At 41.4% G+C, this 24619-nt stretch overlaps 1 protein-coding gene across 2 annotated transcripts in view; it reads right to left on the bottom strand.

The window, feature by feature from the left end:
• LOC126185078 (peroxisomal targeting signal 1 receptor) overlaps window positions 1-17595 on the bottom strand; it is a 237663-nt gene extending 220068 nt beyond the window's left edge. Inside the window, exon 1 of one of the 2 annotated variants that reach the window (XM_049927863.1) lies at window positions 17437-17595. The gene's annotated coding sequence lies outside the window, so the exon portion shown is untranslated. The remainder of the gene's footprint in view (window positions 1-17436) is intronic. The other variant, XM_049927864.1, reaches the window with a different exon arrangement.
• Between the last annotated feature and the right edge of the window lie 7024 nt (window positions 17596-24619).

Genomic DNA, 24619 nt, shown 5'->3' with positions numbered 1-24619 from the left:
AAGAAAACCACAAAGACGCAAGAAACAGGTAGAAGAGGTTAAAACAAGAAAGTAGGTTACCATGGCCGGCTGACGATGAGGATGAAATGGAAAAGCCAGCCACTCTGCAACACATTAAAACCCCCACCATGAAAGCACTAGGGTGGAGGACACAAAGGACATGGGCTAAAACTTAGAGCAAATGATAACACCCACCCTCACAAATAAAACGTAAAACTAAAGCTCCTGTTGAGGCATTGTCGCCCAGCACCGAAGGTAGGGTGCTAGGAAAGTTCAAAGTCTGCCGCAGAGTGGCTAAAAGTGGGCAGTCCAGCAAGAGATGGATGACCGTCATTCGCGAGCCACAGCAACACCGAGGTGGGTCCTCGCAATGGAGGAGGTAACCATGCATCAGCCATATATGGCCAATGCGCAACTGACAAAGAACCACAGAGTCCCTGCCAGAGGCACACACGGAGGTCTTCCACACATTTGTATTTTCCTTAATGGCACACAGCTTGTTGTGCGTACTGAGGTAATGCCATTCCATCTCCCAAAGCCGCAAAACCTTGTGGCGTAATACTGGACACAGGTCAGTTTCAGAGAAGCCGATCTCCATAAATGGTTTCTGCGTAGCCTGTTCGGCCAGCCTGTCAGCAAGTTCGCTGCCTGGGATTCCGACGTGAAATGGGGTGCAGACAAGCACCGCTGAACAACTGGACCATTCCAGGGCGTAGATGGACTCCTGGATGGTCACTACCAAAGAATGATGAGGGTAGCACTGGCAATGGCTTGCAGGTTGCTCAAGGAGTCAATACACAGGAGAAATGACTCACCTGGGCATGAGTAGATGTGCTCAAGAGCACGAGATATGGCCGCCAGCTCTGCAGTGAAAACATTGCAGCCATCTGGCAAGGAGTGCTGTTTTATATGTCCTCCATGAACATAGGAAAAGTCAACGTGAGCATCAGCCATTGAGCCATCAGTGTAAACCACTTCATGGTCCCAGAACACGTCGAGAATCAAGGGGAAGTAACAGCGCAGAGAGTCGCAGGGTTAACCGAGTCCTTAGGGCCATGTGAAAGGTCCAGGTGAAGCCGCGGCCTAGGTGTACACCATGGAGATGTTTGTGAATGAACCTCAAGTATAGGTGGTAAAGGCGAGGACTCCAGTTCGGAGAGAAGGGATCGCACACAAACTGCAACTGAAAGTCATGACCTGGGCCGCCGATGCAGGATATGAACCGCCGTGGGCGGGAAAAAGGAGACTAATTCGAATGTGCACGAGAACTACGAACTTGTGCAACGTAACTGGAGAGCAATTGCACATGCCTAACCTGCAGTTGAGGGACTCCGACCTCCACAAGGACGCTGGTCATCAGACTCATCCTAAAAGCTCCTGTCGCTAGGTGAACGCCACAGTGGTGCACTAGGTCGAGTAAACGCAACACTTAGGGTGCCGCCAAACCATAAACCAGACTACCGTATTCAAGGTGGGATTGAACAAGTGCTCTGTAGACCAGCAGCAGCATAGAGCAATCTGCACCCCAGTTGGTGTTACTCAGGCAGCGGAGGGCATTGATGTGCTGCCAACACTTCTGCTTAAGCTGATGAAGGTGGTGAAGCCAGGCCAATCGGTCATCGAAAACCAGTCCTAAGAATCAATATGTCTCCACTACAGTGATTGGATCATCATCAAGGTAAAGTTATGGTTCTGGATGAAAGGTACAGCACCGACAGAAGTGCATAACAAACGACTTTGCGGTCGAAAACTGGAAACCGTGGGCTAGAGCCCAACACGGCACCATGTGGATGGCTCCCTGTTGGCACCACTCAGCAACACCAGTACCGGTGGAGAAGTACGAAATGCAGAAGTCGTCTGCATACAGAGACGGTGAGACGGATGGCCCTACAGCTGCTGCTAGACCATTAATGGCCACTAAAAATAGAGATACACTCAATACGGAGCCCTGCAGGAGCCCATTCTCCTGGATATGGGGCGAACTATGGGAGGCACCAGCTTGGACATAGAAAGTACGAAGAGGCAGGAAATTTTGGATAAAAATTGGGAGCGGGCCTCCGAGACCCCACTCGTATATTGTGGCAAGGATATGTATGATGTCACCAGGTCATGTCATACGCTTTTCGTAAATTAAAAAAGACGGCAACCAGGCCGACACATCATACGTACCAGCAGCTCACAAACAACGTTGATGAGGCTGATAGTTATCCACATCAAGTAGGTTTTTACCGGGTTTAAGCACTGGAATGTTGGTGCTCTCCCACCACTGCGATGGAAAGACACCATCGCACCACATCCGGTTGAAGATGACGAGGAGATGTCGCTTGTAGTCAGATGAGAGATGTTTAATCATGTGACTGTGGATCCAATCTGCCCCAGGAGCTGTGTTGGGGCAATGTGCAAGGGCACTGAGGAACTCCCACTCTGTAAATGGGGCGTTCCAGGGTTCACTGTGGCATGTAGCGAACACTAGGACTTTCCTTTCCATCCGCCATTTGAGGGTGTGAAACGCTGGGGGGTAGTTCTCCAATGCAGAGGCTCGAGCATAGTGCTCAGCTAAGTGCTCAAAAGTCATGTTTGTGTCGGTAGACAACACACCATTGATGTTAATGCCAGGGACACCTGTTGGGGTCTGGTATGCAAAAAGCCATCTGATCTTCGTCCAGACTTGGGAAGGTGACGTATGGCATCCAATGGTCGAGACGTATCTCTCCCAACACTCCCGCTTCCGTCTTTTGATAAGCTGGCAAAGGCAGGTCACGAAGCCCCTCAAAGGTTATGAGGTGCTCCAGGGAAGGAGCTCACCAATGCTCCTCAATTGCCTCAGCGACTTATGGCGACCACCAAGGGACCACCTTTCATCGAGGGTACCCTAAAGAGCGAGGGATTGCGTTTTGCATCGCATTAATGATCCCACCTGCTCAACCATCATATCGATGTTACCATGTGGAGCTGTCAACAACGACCGCAGAGTTGAAAGTTTCCCATTCTGTCTTGTTTAAAGCCCATATGGGCAAGCGCCTGAGGGCCTGATGCCAGTGAAGTGACAGGAAGATAGGGAATTGGTCACTACTATAAAGGTCGTCATGTGCTCTCCAGTGGATAGATGGGAGAAGTCCTGGGTTGCAAATTGATAAATCAATGGCCGAGTAACTGCCACAAGCCACACTGAAATGTGTGGCGGCCCCAGTTTTTAAGAGGCAGAGGTCAAACTGAGAGAGAGTTTCAACATTTCTGCCTTGGCCAGTAAGCACGGTGCCACCCCACAAGGGGTTATGGGCATTAAAATCTCCCAAAAGTATGAAAGGTTTAGGGTGTTGATCAATCAGTGCAGCTAATAAATTCAGGGGTACTGCACCATCTGGAGGAAAATATACACTGCAGACAGTTATTTCCTGCGTCGTCCTTATTCTGACAGCCACTGCTTCAAGAGGGGTTTGAAGGGGGCACAGTTGCAATACAGACTGAGTTTAGGACACAAACGCAAACTCCACCTGACACTCGATTATAGTCGCTATGGTTCCTGTAATATCCCTTATAGCCACGGAAGGCAAGGGTCCGCATTGCGGGACCCAGGTTTCCTGGAGGGCAATGCAGAAAGCAGGAGTAAAGCTTAACAGTTGCGATAGTTCAACCAGGTGGTGGAAAAAAACGCCACAATTCCGTGAGACTGGGAAGGCATGGAACATTCAATGAGGCAGTTTACACCTTAGCGTCACCTTCTGCCACTGACTTATTGCCTGAGCAGTCTATATCCATAGTATCTGAGGGTCCGGCGAGATCTAAGTCCTCAGAAGACACTTGAATCTCCACCTCATCCCCAGACAGAGAGCTTGTAGGTAGTAGCGGTGTGGGTGCCACCACAATTTCCTTGGTCTTACGGGTCTTCTTTTTGGACTTTTCTCGCTGCTCCTTGGGTGTCTCTGGCTGTGAGGGCTTCACTAATTCAGTCTCCAGGACTGAGGAGGATCGTGAAGCCCTAAGACCAGCTGCTTTTGGGCACTTCAGCCACTGGCGGGCATCATCTTTCCCACTAACAGAAACCTGGGAAGGGAGTGACCCAAGGGATCCCTTCCTGGCGAGAGGAGCCAGAGAAGACTTGCGCTGTTCCAGCTGGGAAGTGGGGACTGGTGTCCCTGACGGTTGGGGGTGGAGGGGGGGTGGGGGTTGTTCATGAGGTAGGTAGTGCGGAAGCAACAGGGGGAATTGCCCCCCCCCCCCCCACCACCATAGAGGGGGCAGGTGTAGCCTTCTGGCTCTGAGAGCCGACTGGAATACGCGGAACTGATGGGGCTACAACTGTTGTCATAGTGGCAGCACAGGATGTAGGCGATCATATTTTCTCTTAGCCACAGTGTAGGTCAGTCGGTCCAGGGTCTTGTATTCCATGGTTCTCCTCTCTTTCTGTAAAATCGTGCAGTCTGGTGAGCAAGGTGAATGATGCTCTCTCCAGTCGACACAGATAGGAGGCGGGGCACATGGAGTATTGGGATGTGATGGACGTCCACAATCTAAACATGTGATGCTGGAAGTACAGCGGGAAGACATATGGCCGAACTTCCAATACTTAGCAACGCATCAGGGGAGGGATATATGGCTTGACATCGATAACCATCTTCATCTTCTCAGGTAATGTGTCACCCTCTAAGGCCAAGATGAAGGCACCAGTGGCAACCTGATTATCCTTCGGACCCCAGTGGACACGCCGGACGAAATTTACACCTCGCCACTCTAAATTGGCGTGCAGCACTTCGTCTGACTGCAAAAGAAAGTCTCTTTGAAATATGATACCCTAGACCACATTTAAGCTCTTATGGGGTGTGATGGTTACAGAAACATTCCCCAGCTTGTCACAAGTGAGTAACTCCCATGACTGGGCAGAGGATGCTGTTTTGATCAAGACTGACCCAGAGAGCATTTTGGGCAAGCCCTCCACACCCCCATCTTGTCCTCGAAATGCTCTACAAAAAACTGTGGCTTCATCGAAACACAGGCATCCCCATCAATTCTCGTACATAAGAGGTACCGGGGCGAATAAGATTCGCTGCCATCCTTAGCCTGGCGTTTCTCCCATGGTGTGGCAGGGAGGGGGATGATTTAGGGTCATACTTTCTTGCACTGTAGTGAGGCTTGGAATGCTTAGAGGCTGCTGGTGTCTGATCACCAACTGATGACGTGGTACACTTCAGCACGCATCATCCGCCCTGATGCCACCCACTCTGACCAGGGGCCCTCCCCACGGGCGCCACCCAGCTGCAGCAAAAGCCACCTGGCAGGAGAGTCCCAATGCCCCAGCGTGACAGGCATCTACCCCTTGGCATACATGGGGAATTAACAGCACAGGCATCAGCAGAACGATCCTTGTGTTGTCAGGGGGCTACAATCAGGTGCAAAGAAGTCCATGGCCATTGTCAGCACAAAGTGACACTGCATAGTGCATGGTGGAAAATGCACCCAGGAATGTGTCCTCGCCCAAGATGTGGAGAATGAGCTGGACTGCAATGCGACGACAAAAAGGTGAGCTAAGGATCTTAAGGCACAATGGACACAATGCACCATGTAAGGCGCCCTTTCCCAATTGGCTCGCTCTTCGGGAAAATTTTGAAAAATGGAGGTCAAACCCTACAGGGGACCATCACATAAAGGCCAAAATGTGAGAGACTCCTTTTAGTCGCCTCTTGTGACAGGCAGGAATACCTAATGCCTATTCTAGTCCCCGGACCCTCAGGGAGGGGGGGGGGGGGGGGGGGAGTTAGTCATGTAACTGCGCTGGAGGCATGACAGTTAAATTGCTGCACTGGCATGGTGTACATTTTCAGCACATTAGGTTGTGGTCAGATGGAGCATGCCCTACTCGTAGGGCACTCCAAGTACGTACAGGCACTGAGCTTTTCACATGTCACCATATGAAGTAATCCTTACCACTGGATGACAGGACAGACAACATTCAAGAAGATGGAGAATGTTTACATGTGACAAGATAGTGCCCCTGAGATCTCACTTTATCTCTCACTTGCCAACACAACCATATTAGTTCTTCATGTCCAATGTCGTGCATGTGTTTTTTCACATACAGCATCCCACATATGACCTATGCCTTCAGTAAGAAAATGTAGCATTTATCACTACCAAACAGTGTAAGAATCATTTGAGAAGCATTCCATGAAGATAAGGTTGCTTGTGTGGTCCCAAAATTACATCTCAGTCCTATTTAGCTCACCAAGGACATCATTTAGGAGCATACCCTTGACTAATCTTAATCTATCTTCATGATAAATTGGCAGCAACTGAGTCATCATGGATTAGGTTGGCTCCCAAATGCTTTTGGTGTCTTGGGAATTCCATATCATGATGAGACACCACTGTAGTGATAAGAAAGGGAAGTCCTAGCTCCTGTTACTACGTAAATGTGTAATTTAATTGTTCATGAACATAATATGCTAAACATCACTAACATTTTCCCTTCAAATACGTCCCCTTAAAACATTTGTGTAAACAGGTACACGCGCGTGCGTGCCTGCAGAGTGGGGGGAGGGGGGGGGAGGGCAGAGGTGAGGGCAGTGTTTGCGGCATGCAGGGAGCCTCATTCACATTTCACATGGGTTTACATCTATCTGCAAAACAGGCAACACAGGGTGAACATGGCACTAAAAAGAGAACTGTGGCACACTCAATGCACAAAAAGGTCAATTAAAAAGTTATTTTAAAGTACAGCAGGCAAATCCTGATCTACTTTCCATCTCTAGGACATCAGTGATTTGTTGCAGTGCATGTTGACATGGGGAAGGAAACAGCTGTATAGCTCTTTTCTGAACAGCAGAGGCACATGTAGCAAGGGCTTAAAAGTTCAAATGCTATGCTGTCCAACTATCTGAATGATGATTCTGCCAGCTTCATCGTTTAGGGATACTGTCTTGTAATCAATGTATTAGTAAGATAAACTCCCACCATGTGCAGTTTAATTAATCCACTCTATCTCCTTAGTTGTTCTTTTTTTCCTATCTGTCAGACTAATTACAAGAAATGCTAATTTTAGAATTCATGACGTCTTTTTAAGAAGTTTCAATCAAATAGTCCATATACAACATATCACTGGGTAAATGAGCCTCCAAATCATGACATGGTAACAAACAGGACATTTCAAAGGAGCAGCAGAACAAGGCACGCAAACAGAGAAATTAAGACACCATGTAAATAACCACTGCAACCTGGAATAGAAAGTGGTGAACAGAGTCAGGAAAAAAAAACTGGAAGTGATGCAAGCTGCATGGGCAGTTGAACTGAACCACATTAAGTTCCATATTACTATACACGCAAACTACGTTGACCCTCAGTGTGGTGGCTGGTCGGAGCAACCGAAAATACATTTCCATTTACAGTCACTACAATCAGTCGCTGCACCGAGTATCAACTAAGATTGCACATCTAGTACATAGTGAGGCACAAATTGGCAGTTCAGAGCAATACTATCCTACATACACTTAGGAAGAAAATGAAGTTACAATGCCACTGTGTGGTCCAATCTAATGTTTTGCCTGTGAAATAAAATCTTAACTGATCCACGTGCTGATCTGTCAGACAAAGATGATCTTCAAACATAATAACTACAAACACCTTGTATTTTCAGTGTAACACTATTGCAATTTGCATTACTATCCTTTTGCATTCACATCTTCAGCAGCTTACATGGCCTTTTATTAAAACTGCTTTTACAATTTTGTTTCATCAAACAGAAAAAAAAACATGTTTGAATATCACAGCACAATTACATTAATCCCACTGAACCTTTTTGTCATTGTACTACACAGGAAAAGATGTTGATTGAAGCAGTAGGCCATGTTTCCACCTTTTTATCTATTTGATGTTGTAGTTACTGTCTAATATCAAACAGTCATTACTGTCATAAGTATGATTACTGTATTTTAATGATCATATTAAAGGTATTGTAGTGAACATCATTTGCATGTCAGGCACATGCAGTACATTTATAATATGTAATCAATGTCATTGCATAAAACAAAAATAAAACAACTAATTATTAATATCTATGTTTCTAATCCATTCCACTGCTGTGACATTCACATTCATAAAATCATTGCAGGCACCCTTATAGCACTGCTGGACGCACTCCTCTCTTATATGTCAGATTGATTGTTTCAGTGCATCACAGCTACAACTCCGAGAACCGGAATATCCCATTTATAGCACAACTCAGAGTACCGAACACATCCAGTGCGGATTATATTTAAGTTGACTTGCACTTTCCTGTCAAGTTCGACATGCATCACGGTTATACTTCTCAAACCACTCCCATTCTTGACAATTTCCAATGTGTTGAAAGTTCTGCTTACTCTCGGGTCATTTCATGTCAAGTGGCCTAATGGTCCCCACTCTACCATGTCCAATTTCGATGAAGTTTTCACAGGATGTACATATAGACCTTACATAAAGCAATGCCAAATTACAGCTTCATAAGTAGTACAATGGGGCCCACTAGCCACCTTTTCATAAAGGCTCTTTTTTTGACATTGCGAATGAAATGACTACATGATCAACTTTGTTTTACCATTTTTCCGGATCTGAAAGACCTGTTGTGCTGAAACTTTGTGATCCTGTTCAATTTTTTGGGTACAATAGCTTAGTTGTAGTACAAAAGGTCAAACTATGGTAAATTCATCATAGTGTTCTATCAAAGTGGCTAATAAATCTTGTCGTACCAAATTTTGGCTATACAGTAGAGCGTCGATTATCCGAATGTCGATCAACCGAACGCTTAACCGAACTGTGTACTCGCTCGCACCTGTTACTCCCCCACCCTACCGTCCATCATCCCCCTCACTCCCAAACCAAGTTTCCCACAGTAGTCGCCGCACTGGGCCACCGCTGGCGGAACATTGCTTCTAATGGGGCCTTCACAAGGCGCTGCTGACCAGCCAAGCTGTCAGTCACTGTGTTTCAACAATCAGCACACTTCTGTCAGCTTGGCACTGGCAGTAGAAGTAGCGGCAGTATCAAAGCTGTTCACAGCAACAGCTGCGCCAGCTTAGAGTTGAGGCCTGCCGCTCCGGGTAGTTTGAAGGATTGCGCGCCCCCAAGAAGAACTTCTCACGGTGCAAACAGTCACCTTCTGTTCTCTGTTATGACCACTTGTGTGCTGCTGCGTGAAGAAGTGAACTTGACGATACAAAATGCTTAAACGTAAATGTGTTGTCCTTTCTATGAGGGACAAGTACTTGATTATTACTATATGTTTCTACTGAAGTTGCCTTTGTATGTTACTTTGTAATACTAAAAGAGATACCTGTTTTTATGAATAAAGTTACTGTACAGTACTTCTTTTTGGCAAATAAACATGTACAGTTTGATTATCCGAACAAACCAGTTTTCCGAACACCCATGTCCCCCAATTACTTCGGATAATCGACGCTCTACTGTACTTTATTGCCTTGTATCGACTGAAAGAGTAACTTTCTGAAGCTAATACTGACCTGCAGCCTGCAAGCATGTCATAAAGCTCTGCAAGTGGCACCAAAATTGCTGAAATAATCAAAGTTCAAAGTGTGCTAAAAAATTTAATCAGTCAATTTTGGCTCACTTTCAAAAGGTCACATCTCAAAAGGGATCACTCAAATTTGATTTTTCTTGGCAACACTGAAAAGAGTTCACCTTGTATCATCAGAAAAAGTTGTTTTTATTTTGGAGTCAGACCAGTTTAATGTCAACAATGTTTAATGCCAACAATGTTTAATGCCAACAATGTTTAATGCCAACAATGTTTAATGCCAACAATGGAGTTCAGTAACATGCTTCAACAATCAGTCTGAAGCACACTGTTGTGTAGTGAAGAGTGTTCAGATGTTGTGTGTGTCTTTTTAAATGGTTTAAATTGTGTTCTCATACCTGGATAAGCATCTTTTTTCGGTAAGTAAAAATTATTTCAAGGTACAGGGTGACACTCTAGAAACGTTTATCAGGTTATTTAATTTTTTTTGTTTTTTTCTGTTTTATTCTGAAGGAAGTTCCCATTATCTATGATTGTTTAATATTTTTCAGTTGGAAATATACACCATTTCTACTTTATCTAATTTTGAAACAAATGGCAACTGGAAGCATAAATTTAATTGTACTGTAATGGATATCAATTCAGTACCATGTGTCATTGGCCTTGCAGATAATTCTGCATGTTATCTGAAAACACCCCCCATGAACCATGGACCTTGCCGTTGGTGGGGAAGCTTGTGTGCCTCAACGATACAGGTAGCTGTACCGTAGGTGCAACCACAACAGAGGGGTACCTGTTGAGAGGCCAGACAAACGTGTGGTTCCCGAAGAGGGGCAGCAGCCTTTTCAGTAGTTGCAGGGGCAACAGTCTGGATGATTGACTGATCTGAACTTGTAACACTAACCAAAACGGCCTTGCTGTTCTGGTACTGCAAACAGCTGAAAGCAAGGGGAACTACAGCCGTAATTTTTCCTGAGGGCATGCAGCTTTACTGTATGATTAAATGATGATGGCGTCCTTCTGGGTAAAATATTCCGGAGGTAAAATAGTCCCCCATTCGGATCTCCGGGCAGGGACTACTCAAGAGGACGTTGTTATCAGGAGAAAGAAAACTGGCGTTCTACGGATCGGAGCGTGGAATGTCAGATCCCTTAATCGGGCAGGTAGGTTAGAAAATTTAAAAAGGGAAATGGATATGTTAAAGTTAGATATAGTGGGAATTAGTGAAGTTCGGTGGCAGGAGGAACAAGACTTCTGGTCAGGTGAATACAGGGTTATAAATAAAAAATCAAATAGGGGTAATGCAGGAGTAGGTTTAATAATGAATAAAAAAATTGGAGTGCAGGTAAGCTACTACCAACAGCATAGTGAACACATTATTGTGGCCAAGATAGACACAAAGCCCATGCCTACTACAGTAGTGCAAGTTTATATGCCAACTAGCTCTGCAGATGATGAAGAAATTGATTAAATGTATGATGAGATAAAAGAAATTATTCAGGTAGTGAAGGGAGATGAAAATTCAATAGTCATGGGTGACGAATTCGTCAGTAGGAAAAGGGAGAGAAGGAAACATAGTAGGTGAATATGGATTGGGGGAGAGAAATGAAAGAGGAAGCTATCTGGTAGAATTTTGCACAGAGCATAACTTAATCACAGCTAATACTTGGTTTAAGAATCATGAAAGAAGGTTTTATACATGGAAGAACCCTGGAGATACTAAAAGGTATCAGATAGATTATATAATAGTAAGACAGAGATTTAGGAACCAGGTTTTAAATTGTAAGACATTTCCAGGAGCAGATGTGGACTCTGACCACAATCTAACGGTTATGAACTGTAGATTAAAACTGAAGAAACTGCAAAAAGGTGGGAGTTTAAGGAGATGGGACCTGAATAAACTGAAAGAACCAGAGGTTGTACAGAGTTTCAGGGAGAGCATAAGGGAACAATTGACAGGAATGCGGGAAAGAAATACAGTAGAAGAAGAATGGGTAGCTTTGAGGGATGAAATAGTGAAGGCAGCAGTGGATCAAACAGGTAAAAAGACGAGGGCTAGTAGAAACCCTTGGGTAACAGAAGAAATATTGAATTTAATTGATGAAAGGAGAAAATATAAAAATGCAGTAAATGAAGCAGGCAAAAATGAATGCAAACGTCTCAAAAATGAGATCGACAGGAAGTGCAAAATGGTTAAGCAAGGATGGCTAGAGGACAAATGTAAGGATGTAGAGGCTTATCTCACTAGGGTAAGATAGATACAGCCTACAGGAAAATTAAAGAGACCTTTGGAGAAAGGAGAACCACTTGCATGAATATCAAAAGCTTTGATGGAAACCCAGTTCTAAGCAAAGAAGGGAAAGCAGAAAGGTGGAAAGAGTATATAGGGGGCCTATACAAGGGCGATGTACTTGAGGACAATATTATGGAAATGGAAGAGGACGTAGATGAAGATGAAATGGGAGATATGATATTGCGTGAAGAGTTTGACAGAGCACTGAAAGACCTGAGTCGAAACAAGGCCTCTGGAGTAGACAACATTCCATTAGAACTACTGACAACCTTGGAAGAGCCAGTCCTGACAAAGCTCTACCATCTGGTGAGCAAGATGTATGAGACAGGCGAAATACCCTCAGACTTCAAGAAGAATATAATAATCCCAATCCTAAAGAAAGCAGGTGTTGATAGATGTGAAAATTACCAAACTATCAGTTTAATAAGTCACAGCTGCAAAATACTAACGCAAATTCTTTACAGACAAATGGAAAAACTGATAGAAGCTGACCTCATGGAAGACCACTTTGGATTCCGTAGAAATGTTGGAACACGTGAGGCAATACTGACCCTACGACTTATCTTAGAAGAAAGATTAAGGAAAGGCACACCTACGTTTCTAGCATATGTAGACTTAGAGAAAGCTTTTGACAATGTAGATTGGAATACTCTCTTTCAAATTCTGAAGGTGGCAGGGGTAAAATACAGAGAGCGAAAGGCTATTTACAATTTGTACAGAAAGCAGATGGCAGTTATAAGAGTCGAGGGGTACGAAAGGGAAGCAGTGATTGGGAAGGGAGTGAGACAGGGTTGTAGCCTATCCCCAATGTTATTCAATCTGTATATTGAGCAAGCAATAAAGGAAACAAAAGAAAAGATTGGAGTAGGTTTAAAATCCATGGAGAAGAAATAAAAACTTTGAGGTTCGCCGATGACATTGTAATTCTGTCAGAGACAGCAAAGGACTTGGAAGAGCAGTTCAACGGAATGGACAGTGTCTTGAAAGGAGGACATAAGATGAACATCAACAAAAGCAAAACGAGGATAATGGAATGTAGTCCAATTAAGTCAGGTGATGCTGAGGGAATTAGATTAGGAAATGAGACACTTAAAGTAGTAAAGGAGTTTTGCTATTTGGGGAGCAAAATAACTGATGATGGTCGAAGTAGAGAGGATGTAAAATGTAGACTGGCAATGGCAAGGAAAGTGTTTCTGAAGAAGAAAAATTTGTTAACATCGAGTATAGATTTAAATGTCACGAAGTCGTTTCTGAAAGTATTTGTATGGAGTGTAGCCATGTATGGCAGTGAAACGGGGACGATAAATAGCTTAGACAAGAAGAGAATAGAAGCTTTCAAAATGTGGTGCTACAGAAGAATGCTGAAGATTAGATGGGTTGATCACATAACTAATCAGGAGGTATTGAATAGAATTGGGGAGAAGAGGAGCTTGTGGCACAACTTGATTAGAAGAAGGGATCGGTTGGTAGGACATGTTCTGAGACATCGAGGGCAGCGTGGAGCGTAAAAATCATAGAGGGAGACCAAGAGATGAATACACTAAGCAGATTCAGAAGGATGTAGGCTGCAGTAGGTACTGGGAGATGAAGAAGCTTGCCCAGGATAGAGTAGCATGGAGAGCTGCATAAACCAGTCTCAGGACTGAAGACCACAACAACAACAACAACAACAACAACATCTGAAAACACACACACATCAAGAAGTCTTCATTCCAATCAAAGAATTTCCAGTAGAGCAACAGGAATTAATAAACCAAAAAAGTGAGATATGTCTTACTGAAAATGCACAAATATGCTTTCATCACAAAGCAAAACTTGGAGAAATATGACTCTACAGAGTTCTTGTTGTAATCGTTTTGGTGCAAAGAACCATTCTGTTAAAAAGGGTTTACGGATTGTCAATGTGGAAACAGCAAAACAATTGCAAGCTATGACTAAGAGCAATGTGAAACATGGTTAGAAGATCTGTCCAACTTGCAGAAAAATCACAGTTAACTTCAAACCAGCGAGAAGATGAAACATATCCAGAAGTATCAATCGATTCAAGAGTAACTGCTTTTGGGGTCTCCCCCCTAAAATTTCAGATAGTATCAAAAAGGGATGTGAAAGGTTACAGAAAACGAAAAATAAGCGAAGCTCAAGACGCAATTGCAAATAACATTGCTGCTGCTAGATGATTCGCCCCAAAAGATCTTCAAACACCTAGTACAAGCAAGACATGTCCTGATTGTGAAGATTATAACAAAAATACCTTCTTCTGAATAATTTGAAAGAAATGTTTGCTGCATATCGACTTCAGCATGGGCCTGAAATTGGGTTTTCCAAATTTTGCGAATTGAGGTCAAAATGGTGCATCACTGTGGATGCTGCAGGAACCCACTCAGTCTGTGTTTGCACTTTACACCAAAATGTGAAACTGATGCTTGTAAGCACTCCAATTAAACAAGATTGTAAGAGTCTGATTGCTAAAACAGTGTGTGATTTGCAATCTCAAGACTGCATGCTTCATCGCTGTGAAATCTGTCTGGTAAAAGAACTACTGGAACAGTTTTTAAAAAGTAGTTTTGAAGACAGTGATCCAGATGATACCATTGAGTTCAAACAGTGGTTGCACACTGATAGAGATACATTAGAAACCAAACAGATGCCCGAGGATTTTTTTGAAGATCTGATTTCAAAAACTGACAAACTTTCCACTCATCATTATGTTGCATAGCACCAGAGCAAGCACCTAAAATGCATAAAAGAAAGCTGTAAGCCAACTGAACTGATCATATTGATGGACTTTGCTGAAAATTATTCCTTCATTGTCCAGGACACAGCTCAAGGTTTTCACTGGAATAGCCTAACAGCCAAGCAACTTTACACCCATTTGTTGTGTACTTCAGAAATAGCTTGGACATCAGCAGCATCAGCTACTGTATAACAAGCAACAGCCTGACAAGTGATGCAATCGCTGTACATGCTTTTACAGTGAAATTAATGGAAGATCTAAAGTGTCTCCTTGGAAAAATGATGCACATTTACTACTTCAGTGATGGGTCAGCAGCGCAGTACAAAAACTTCAAAAATTTTCTGAATCTCTGCCATCATCAAAATGACTTTGGAATCTCAGCTGAATGGAAATTTTTTGCTGGAAAATCTCCATGTGATGGAATTGGAGGAACTGTAAAGCGCCTGGCAGCAAGAGCAAGCCTTCAAACACCAACTGAGGACCAAATTTTGACATCAACTGATTTGTTTAAACACTGTACAAAGAATATCAGAGGAATCCAACTCATTTTTGTTTTAAAAGAAGAAATTGAAACATTAAAAACTGAGAAGAAAGCAAGGTTCAAAAATGGCTGCACAGTATCAGGAACAAGAGAGAATCACCATTTTGTGCCATTAAATGAAAAGCAAGTTTGTATTAGAAAAGTATCCAATGATACAAATTTTTTGTGGCAAATGTTGACCAAAGTCAAGCAACAGTTTCATTCAGAAATATTACAACCTTACAACTGGGCCAATACATTGCCTGTATATATGATGCAAAATGTACTGTGTCTGAAGTTTCAGAAGAAGAAAATGATGTTTTAGTCAGTTTCATGTGCCCCAATGGACCTGCACATCCATTCTATTCGCCAGCTAGGCAGGATGCCTGTTGGATTCCAAACCAACACATTATTTCTGTCATACCAGCTCCAACAAGAATGGGCCGACATTATAGCTTGTTAGTATCAACTGTAATTGCTAGTAGTAACAAATTTCAGCAAATGAATTAATATGAAATGAAATATTTGGCTTGGGAACCATAAAGAGTATGACTGGTACATGTATTTTTTAATGTAATATATATGTAAGTTTATTTGGTACAACAAGATTTATGGGCCACTTTGATAGTACACTATGATGAATTTACCATAGTTTGACCTTTTCTTTTACAGCTAAGATATTGTACCCAAAAAGTTAAACAGGATCACAAAGTTTCAGCATGACAGGTCGCTTAGATCCTGACCAATGGTAAATCAAGGTTGATCATTTATTCATTTAAGTCACAATGTCGAGAAATGTAATGTAATGAAAATAAAAATTTATTTGTTCTTAAAGGCAAAGTCTCCAAAATAGAGTGTCAACAACTTTCTTTCCCTTTCCATAATGTTCTGAAGTTCACAATGACAAGGTTGCAGTTAAAGATCCCACAGACATCATGGGCACCAATACAATAGTTTATAAGGGTGGGGGGTGTGGGGAAGGGGGGGAGGGAGACCTAGGTGGAATGGATTATTTTTAATATTTTGGAAGACGAGTGCTGACTTTCAAGTAGCCATAAAAAAATTCCAGTTCCAACCCTGTTAACAATGTGTGTGACACTAAATTTTAAAAACATTTTCTTGAAAGAAAAACATCTGACTACACCATATTTTCCCCTTTCCTTGAGAGCTGGGTGGGTGGATGGGGGGTGAAAGAAAAACACCTGACTACACCATATTTTTTCCTTTTCCTGACAGCTGTGTGGGTGGCATGGAACACTCCACCTTTGCCCCTAGATATAGGCGCCCTTGATAGACATTATTACCAATTTAACAATAGTTTAATTGGACAAGAAAAGAATTTGGCTGTGTCCTGTTGAAGAAATAAAGGGTATGACGTAGTTTACAGAAATCATGGACGGCATCTATCAGAATTGCCATACGGCAATTTTAACATCAGTACTGTCAAATATTAAACGAATCAGTTTCAGCTACATCAGTATCGCAAAATGTATTTTAACCATTTACAAGATATTTATGAGTGCATTGTGGTCATTCTTCTTTGCAATTAGGTATTCTGCAGTATCCTAATTTGTTTCCAACTGGTTTCTGGCCTACCCGAAACTAGGAAAATGCAAGATCAATGCACTTCTATAATAAAATTGGTTTTCCTTCGTGTTCTTCCACATTTTTAGAATGTAGCAAGTAAACTAATTTTAAATTTAAATTACTAAGAGTACGTGCACTATAGCTACTAGTCAAATACATCAATTTTCCAAATTTCAATACGGAAATGATACCTAACTCCTGTCATAACTAAACTGCATGTTACTGTGGTATATTTCAAATTACTAGCTTACAATCTGCTGCAGAGCACTACCGGAAGGAACCACTTAGATGTGAAACAAGTACTCCAGTGTACAGAATAAAATATATACATGAATAACTACTTCAAAAGACACGAGCGAGACACTGGGTGAGCCTGCAAAATCAGTAAAAGGATCCGAAAAATAATAGTTTTCAGTGTGTTTGCTCTAACACTGGGGATGCAACATATTTTGATTCTTTTTTCTAGTTTGTGTCTGAGATCTGCATCAACATAATAATATAGAAAAACAAATTACTGGGCAGTCGTGTAGAAGGATGTGAGCAACGACGGACGAGAAACCGAGTTATGAATTGGTGAACTGCGTAATTTCAGGGACAGAACGCTAGAAGCGAGGAACGACAATGCTCGTGTACTTAAGTGACATAGAATGAAGTAGTTGAACGACTTGTCTCCTAATGTTATTCGTTCCCTTAAAAAAATTTCAAAACCGTGGATTATACTGATGCGCGGTTCATTTCTTTAAGCCTTTCTCTTCGAAGTAAATACTTGTCTTCGCATAAAATCTTAACCACTGTCCTACCTGGCAAGTTAACTTGATGACGACGTCCAATAAAAATTAGTTTTTCTCCCTACACGATAATATCCACTTTAACAACGGGGTTATGTATCGTCAACATTGCTAACAATGTCTGCTCACCATGAAACCATGACAGATCAATGTTTATCAGAGACCAAACTGTGGAACGTGTTCAGCAAGGGGTCATAGGTCGAACAGTCCTAAAACGATAAGACAAGCGATATTAATTCTTCTTTATTTTCAGCCACTGACAAGTGATTTAAAATTAACAGCCATATTTCAATTCAGAGAGCTTTTCCGTCATACAGGTTTTAATTAATTTGCAGAGTAAACGTGATATGACGTACGTAAGCGCACCTCATTCCCTCAACTATCTCTCTGAAATAATGTCCACTGATGACAATGAACAAGAATGCGACATAAATCGATTAGCGTAATTTTACTATGGTTCCAAAATAACCGGCGATGGATGGAATTAATGCACATTTCATTTCTTTGAAATATCTAGCTGTGTTGTGACACCACGTAACTGAGTGCAAAATATATTGTTATGAAAAAACATGACTGCCTAGTGGGATTAGGGCGTTCAATAATTTAGAAAATGGAAGTATAGAAGCAGAAATGCTTCACAGCTTTCTCACGTTAATTTTTAAAATATTCTATTGGAGCAAATTTTTTACTCGACAAACGATTCTTGAAAAAGCGATATTAACATTCAACGTGAAAAGACGTTTCAAACAACACAGGAAATGCTACGCAACAGATATTAATCCAGGAGCAACAACTACAATGATGTCAGTATACATGACACCGTGTTAACAAAAAATGGTATGTGATGTGCGTAGCAAGTGCATACGATGTTGCAGAAAACGAAGCAAATAACTACCTAGCAGTACTAAGGAAATTCGTACAAAGTCATAGGCAAAGAAGAGGTACTGTTATTTCCTAACGATGCCTCTTTCCTTGTGCGCAATCGCAGACCCTGAAAATAAACTGGAACAGCACAAACATTTGTCGAAAGAACGCGTGTACTCATGGGCGTCTCCATGTCCATACGTTGCCTCATTGCGCAAGCAATCTATTATGGATTTCCTTCTGTGTTTGGGAACTTCTGTTGCATTTATTGTGAAGAAGAGGTGATCAAAAAACAGCGACTGTAAGTAAAGCAGTATCTAAATAAAAGACATGCGAGAAGTACAAAGTGAAGACAACGTTTCGTTTGCAGATTTCTGGTGGTGGTCACACTGAGATTTTAGATTTTCTGCTTCGAAAAGTGCAGCGATAAGGCTAGCTAGTAACCGGCGACCTATATACCAGACTGAATTATTTATTCTGCATTTCAAAACTAACAATTTCTGTGAATACTCCTGAAATTGAAAAATACTACAAAACTGTGGAAATACTGAAGGGCGGTTCTTAGTCGTTATGTGAAGATTAATTAACTTTCTATGCGTTATTTGTATTTTATTTTACAAAAAAGTTGCTTACACAATTTTAATTATGAAACATTACAACGAAAACATACTGAAATCGAATGTAGTAGAGCAGCAAATAACTCCACAATAACCGCAACAGTACGTTCGAACTTCGAAATACAGTCACCAGGGAGCAGTGGTGGACAGAAAGTGGCTTAACAAAGTACAACCACAGTCTGACACAGTCGCGAAGCTCTGTAGGGCAAAAACTGGAACTTTTTGACAGCTGGAACGATAGGACTCCAAGCGGCTAACCTGTAGAAAAACGGCACTATATAAACGAAGAACTTGCAATTTTTTCCGTATTTACAAGTCACTAAACGAACAGAAAAATTTAATCAAAGTAATATTTCATCTCCTGTTAATGTCAATCTATAATAATAAAATGTCAGTGTATTTTAATACATAGGCCTGCACTTCACATCAGCGTAATCGTACCGTCGAAAATTGTTTAAGACGATTTGTGAGTTATAACTGGATGTGTTTAAGTTCAAAATTAACGTATTGTGATTATCTCTGCATGCCTGGGGCGTATTTTCTGTTACTTTGCCCCAATTGTAGTTCGCTTCAGCAGTTTTTTATGGCGAATTTCGGACTTATTGTAATACATTCAATACTAGACAAGATTTTTACATTCGTGGAGATTAGGTATTACTTCTCCTTATAAATGTCCTTTTCGTCTTGTCCTTGCTTCTATACCTTGCTTACTTACCATGTTTATCTTCCTGCTTCCCAGGTACCAAAATGTAGCTATCTTTTCCAAAATCTCTTTCCCACACCGGCCAGCATGTCCACCTATGAGGCTTTCTTCTTATTTATGGGTGTATCTTAAAGTACAGCTAGCACATGTTTCATTACATTTACCACAAACCCAATTCCTGTTCACTTTTGGCTACCATTGCTGTAGCATCAAATAATTGTATTGTGCTAACTTTCTGTCCTCGATAAACAATAATAGTCCATTGCTTCCCTCATTCCCTTTTCAATGTACAAAATAAAAATCAGGAAAATAAACATCCATGTGTTACACGGATTATATTTTTGATTGGTCCTATAATGTATAGCGCCATAATAAATTGTGAAATACCACCACATTTTGAATATGCTTCTCCTCTCTTTATACACACACATAAGCATTTCGCATAATGTTATGTTTGTACTGGCTACAGCGCTGCAGCGGGGAGGTTGCAGAATATCTCTGGGAGTTCCGTGACTCATATCTTCTACAACCAAGCGAATCATGGAAAAATACTTAAATTTAAGTTGAGTTCACACAGACGCCTAATATGGCACCAAACCTTGAGATTTTTTTATAATGGTATCATGAGCTCACATTCACATAGGACATCACAGATCCTACATAGTTGGAGTTTTCAATATAACGTCAACTGAAATCATATGGGCAGGGATTAATGCTACAGTGCAGGGTATGGCATCAGATCTGAGACAAGAGTTAAATACAAGGAAGACAAAGCCCAAATGTTCGTGAGGAAAGAAGATTTCGCACAGGGATAAACAAGAGGCCACAAACACATTTACAAAAGAAATGACACTCAGAGACGAAAATGCTGTCTGCAGTGGCAATCTAACCAACAGCTGGCATGTAAGTATCTTCTGCAGACATGCCACTCTTCCAAGATTTTAGAATCTTATTGTGTTTGTTGATATAGGGACTTTGAGTAACGAATTTTTAATTTAGCAGCTGCCACATCACACGTGGGAGCTATTTTATACATACAATCCACAATTTATACAATGATAAATCTCACAAGTCAAGAAGTTTATATGACTTGCTTTTTTGGTTAAATATGTTTATTTATTTATTCATCCAAAAATATTTTAAGATTGTAGGATACATCATCGATCTGCAAACATCGCACACACACACACACACACACACACACACACACACACACACTTTTACAAAAAATTAAATTTAGGTTGCTGTTCTTGTAGTTCCAGAAGCTCCGAAAGTGTACGTGCTGACCACTATTTGCACCTTTTTCAGTAACAAAATGAAAACAGGAATACAGCAGCTATCACTCCATGATAACTGCGACAGAATGCTAGTGTTTCGAAATACTTCAACCAAGGAGCGGTGGTGGAAGGAAAGTGGGGCAACGAAGTACAACCAAGTTGAACTTTTTGTGGCATGACGAATGTTGCATCTCTTATGTTGTGCCTCTAAAAACTGTGAGTTTACATGTGCAACTGTATTCTGTATGCCACTAACTGTGGCGGCACTTTTGTTGCACATGTGAATGTGACAGACAAAGAAAAGTTGTATGGAATGCCACTTCCAACGATTATTTGAATAAAAATTTGGAATGCGATGCCATAAGCATCAAGTATATGAAAGTCTCCGATCATATTACAGCAAGGAATAAGATACTGTAAGTCTCAAAGTAGAAAAACAGAGGAAAAAAACGGTTCAAATGGCTCTAAGCACTATGGGACTTAACATCAGTCCCCTAGACGTAGAACTAATTAAACCTAACTAACCTAAGGACATCATACACATCCATGCCCAAGGTAAGATTCGAACCTGCGGCTGTAGCAGCAGCACGGTTATGGACTAAAGCGCCTAGAACCGCTCAAACACAAAAAATGGGACACAAATTTATGATAAGTGCATGGGAAAGTTGTGGAGGAATATTCATCTATGGCGACTTAATAGCGCAACTGAAGAGCCTGACATCTGAATGAAAGAGGTGGTAGGATATGTGTAGGCCCACAACGAACTACTAGACACAGAAATGAAAGACACTGATAAAGCAAAAAATACAAAATTGGAAAACACAACCTCCATTCTGGTTGATTCTGGTGTCTATATATTCCCTAAATCTGTCGAGTCTGTGGATGTTAACCAACATATAGAGTCGCAATAGTGGTTGACAGGAACACTTTCACTTATGTGACTACAAGAACAACAACCTATGTTTATATCTCTGTAGTAGCAGTGTGTGTGTTGCGGGGGGGGGGGGGGGTGCAAACCAAATCTGTAGGGCCTATCTCACAATCTTGAAAGATTTTTTGATGAATGAATGAATAAACTTAGTGTATAGCCAAAAACGCGAGTTGTATAAACTTCGTGATTTGCGAATCCAAATACTGCATAAATTGTTGATTATATGCAGGGAATAGCCCCCCAAGTGTGATATGGCAGCTGTCATAATGAGTCATAATTATACATGAGGACAGTACTTATAGATGCTAACAGATACAAATTATAATATGTATATAGGAACAAAATATGCCAATAATTATTAGTGTGGGCATTTCTGATAGTGAAGAGAGGTATAGAAACAATCAAATAACAAATTACAATATTCTACATTTCGAGTTACAAATTTGATAGAATGGAAGTACATCATTAGCCTGAGCGAAAAATTCCATGCTAGCATAGGTGATTGTTCAAATTCTTGCCGAGTCTTCAGCCAGATCAAACTGTCATCTGCACACAATACTTCCGCAGTCCACCTGGCCACCACCATCTGGTGAGAAAAACTTGGCCGCCCTCGCTGATAATTGATATGGACCGAGAACGACGGAAACTTGCACATTTTACCTTAGTGCATGCGCTTTCGTATTTTCGCTGTATATAAAGGTTCCATTTTCTCGGTTTGAATCAGTTATTGGCGAGTGGCTTAGATTTTCTCACTTGATGATGTTGGCCAGGTGGACCTCGGAAATATTGTGTGCAGATGACAGTTTGATCTGGCTGAAGAATTGACAAGAATTGATCTGTCAATACTCTGGGAAAGTCTACATAGTCACTTAGGTGATCATGTTCCATTACAAACTGGTAATAGCAAATATTACAAGTACAATGTGTCATATCTGAGTTACAATGTAGAAATGTTTACATTCAAGAATTCATTAAGAGATTAAAAAGGGTTTTCCAGAAGGTACTCCATTAATTTGCTTTTAAACTGTGGCATTACTCTTGCAAGATTTTTTATATCTGATGGGAATGCATTAAACATTTTTATACTAGAGTAATGTTCCCACTTTTGTACTAGACTCAAGTTTTTTTCTATCAACATATAAGTCATGCTTTGACCTTGTGTCATAGTAATGAAAAGCACTATTGGTTTTATGCATGGGAAGATTCTTAATTAAAAAGCACAAAAGGGATAGGGTGTATTGTGAGGTTATTATTAATACTTAAGGTTTTTTGAAAATATTTCTGCATTAATGATTTCTATTAACTCCACTTAGATTTCAGTCTGCTTTTTTCTGAACGACAAATACTTTATTTTCCCTTGGTTGGTTACCCAAAAATATTATGCCATAGGATAACTATGAATTAAAACATCAAAAAATAAGAGCCTTAACAGCATCAGTATTAGCCGTTGTTGCTACAATACATAGAGCTAAGTTGCGAAACAATCCTCTGAAATTTCTGATAAATTTAGTAATGAAGAAAGGAGCAAGGTAGTACCAATATTTAACAGAGGATATAAAGGAGACCCAGAAAACTACAGACCCATAACACTCATCACTGTTCTCTCTAAAATAATAGAAGCAATGATAAAAAATAGAATTACAAATTTCGTACAGAAACAAAACATATTAAACCAAGCGCAACATGAGATTAGAAAGAGGAAATGGAAAGGAGCGTTTGGCATCACTGGCTGGGAGGTCCCTTACGGGGCAGGTCCGGCCGCCTCGGTGCAGGTCTTATTACATTCGACGCCACATTAGGTGACCTGCACGCCGGATGGGGATGAAATGATGATGAAGACAACACAACACCCACTCCCTCAGCGGAGAAAATCCCCGATCCAGCCGGGAATCGAACCCGGGCCCCTTAGGACGGCACTCCGTCACGCTGACTATTCAGCTATCGGGGTGGAGATTGACTAAGACTGCAGTGGAAAACTTCAGAACACACCATATGGAGACCCTGGATCATCAAGGGAAAGTATCTGGTGCATGCTTCAACTTTTCAAAAACTTCTGATTGTGTCTGTCATAAAAGTCTTCCAGAAAATCTGGACTCCTTTGACATAAGAGGAAAACCTGTGGATATTACAAAAACCTTTGTTGAAAATAGACAACAGTGTTGTAGTTAATTGGTATATATGGTTGGAACTAAGTACCATCAGCACCATTTAAACACATAGTAATTGCTTTATGATTCATAAAGTCAAACAAAGGCATTAGCACAAGTAGCATCAACATTAAAGCTTAGAGAGCATTAGAGCCCCTCTCTCAAAGAAGTTCCACACCTCATTTCATTTACATGGGAAGGTCTTGCCTGCCCAAAAGTCGATCCAGTTTGACTTTATGATTTCCAAAACTCAATGTTATTGACATTGTACTTTCCACATGGCCACCCCTTACAGTGGGGATCTCTATGGAAATCAGGGAGGTGGAGAACTAAACATATAGTGTGTTATAAATCCAGAAGCACGGAAGTATACAAAAAGCTGAAGTGCACAGAGAGACAATATCAATAGCAAGGCATAAGAAAATAAATATTAACTATCCAAATACCTGTTCAAAAACGTTATAGAGCAATGGGCCATCACATAAAAATAACGTTGCAGATTATGTAATAATACACTCACAATACAACTTCATGAGTGGTATAAGTTTGACATCCACACCATATCATCACAATATGTAGTAAAAAGAGAAAGAAAAGTATAATCACGAAAGTGTTGTCACCTTGGCATATGGGATCGAATATGGCGGTTGGAGTGC

This window comes from Schistocerca cancellata, chromosome 4, assembly GCF_023864275.1.
Source record: "Schistocerca cancellata isolate TAMUIC-IGC-003103 chromosome 4, iqSchCanc2.1, whole genome shotgun sequence".
Classification (NCBI taxonomy): domain Eukaryota; kingdom Metazoa; phylum Arthropoda; class Insecta; order Orthoptera; family Acrididae; genus Schistocerca; species Schistocerca cancellata.
Note: the sequence above shows the minus strand (reverse complement) of the source record. Positions and strands in the feature narration are given on the sequence as shown.